The sequence below is a fragment of the Taudactylus pleione genome, unplaced genomic scaffold (genome assembly GCF_031769625.1).
Source record: "Taudactylus pleione unplaced genomic scaffold, aTauple2 ptg000061l, whole genome shotgun sequence".
Classification (NCBI taxonomy): Eukaryota; Metazoa; Chordata; class Amphibia; order Anura; family Myobatrachidae; genus Taudactylus; species Taudactylus pleione.
In genome coordinates this window covers 7,620,631-7,623,012 of record NW_028284463.1, presented here as the reverse complement: position 1 = coordinate 7,623,012, position 2,382 = coordinate 7,620,631, and positions in this window count along the sequence as shown.

Genomic DNA, 2,382 nt, shown 5'->3' with positions numbered 1-2,382 from the left:
AGCATAACTGGAAACATAATAATATATTGATATTTTTTAAATATTTAATTAAGTCTCTATATATGTGTAATTTTCAGAAAGCCCACACAATGGATTGCCATAAGTGAAGATTGGCGAATCCCTCATCTAACTGCAAATTAGGTACTAGGGAAATTACTGTAATAGGCACAGTGTGTATAATGAGACAACAGCATACCAGATAATTACTACAAATTTCCACAATTAAATCAAAAAGGACTATAAATGTTACTGATCTTATTCATGTTATACTATTCCTGTTCTTCATATGCTTTCTCATATTTTAGCACACAGTGCATATTATCATTACTTTTAGCAATTTTTTTAACTAAGCTGCTTGCCCTCTATTTAGCACAAAACAACTTATTATATGTACTGGACCAAACAATTTGTGAGAGGCATCTGCTGCTTATTAACATTGCATACTCATCTGTACGCATTGCATACAAACATAGGACGGTAAATTTGTACAACATATTTTCAATGTCAAAAACCTCTCCTTAACCAGAAGTGGAAGAGGAACAATTCTGTGCACATATTTTAAAAAAATTGGAAAAGCTGTATACACAAGAAACAAGACAGTGGTTGGAATTACCACCCTGTCAAAACATTTATAAAAAGGAATAATTCCAAAGTATTATAAAAAGTTCCACATTCAAACCAATAGGGTTTAATTTCCAGGAAAAATGAAACAAAATCTTGGATATCTGTTCAAGAAATCTTATTTCTCTAACCATTGAGAATCAAAAAAATTTGACTTAAAACTTTTAATGAATCAATAGAGAGAATGGAGAAGAAATTTGTGCCACTACACATGATGGAATACTTCAGAAACTTAATGGCAATGACCAACAGGGTTTTTGAAAAACTAGAGGAAGACACTGTCAGACAAAAACAGAGACAATTTCAAAGAAATATGGGAGAAAAACAGGAACTTCACACAAAAAACAATTGAGAAGATATAATTTTAAAAGAAAATGGAGAAACATAAAATGAAGAAATATTAGAATAAACTACAACACAAACTCATGGAACAGAAGAGAGCCATTACTCAAGCAACAACCTAGAAGCCCAGGAACCTCAAGGAAATACAACCATACATCTGGAGGAACTTTCCTATACTAAAAAATCCTTTACAAATTTATCAAGCAATCATTTAAAAGAGGATAAGAAGAAGCACAATAAGAATAAACATAAAACTGACATGTACTATTGGATAGGAATGAGAAAAAAAGACAACACAGAACACATACAAAATTAGCAAAATAGGAACTACCAGGAAGACACAGATACTGATAAAGATAATGAACAAGAGTATTTAGAATTAATCTGGGGCTCAGAGAAGCCACCGAGCTATACAAAATCAATGCAAATGAAATGAAGAAACAACCTATTTGGAAGAGGGGAACAAGAGGAGGAAAAGAAAGAAAGATCCAACAGACACTAATTACATGGTAATAGAAGAAAATATCAACTGAAACCATTTTCAAAATTAGGAGCGGATTTACCGCCGCTAGCTAGATGCAATCTCTCACACGTCTGTGCAATCGTATGCCCAGTATTTCTTAGAGAGTGATCACCTGCCTGTCTTAAGATGCTCACTTATGCAGATCATGTTTAGGGAGTGTATGCAACCATTGGTACATCAGGTAACATTGGATGTGATTGCAATGTTTGAGATTTATCATACCCTGTCGCAGGTACTGCAAGCACTTCAGTATAAAAACAAACCAGTCACCATGTACTATGATGCTGTCTTTTTATTATGCACACATCTAAAACACCATTGAGATGCTCAGGCATGCCTGCGTTTGGACCTCCACTTCCCCGTTTTTAATGGACAGCCCCTGTTACCACCTACAAACAGCTTCCACTGTCAATCTGTCTATGCTCTACGAGAGAATGCATTGTGATCTTTTGCTAAGGTATGCATAAGCCCACTGCGATACATAAACATGAGCACAATGCATATGCATGCACACAATGAATACAAAATGCATACCATCGGCAGCAGTGAGCATTTGCATCTTATCGAGTTGGTCTGATTGAGTTCCTTAGTTCCAAAGTGCTAACAAAAAAAACAAAAAACAGTGTACTGGCAAAAGGACTAAAATTTGCATCAAATTTGGACATTAATAAGTTTGACCTTTACATAGACAATCAAATATGCATTATAAAAGTCTGTATTTGGAATATTTCTAAGAAGTACCAATTTGTGGAACAAGATTTACCTACCACAGAATATTAGCCTACAAATGTGAAACTGACTTCCATGTTCTGTCCTACCTATATTAAGGGTCCTCAATTTGCAACTTTTTAATGCCTTGTGGGAAAAGAAATTTCCCAACTTTCAGAAAAAAGGAA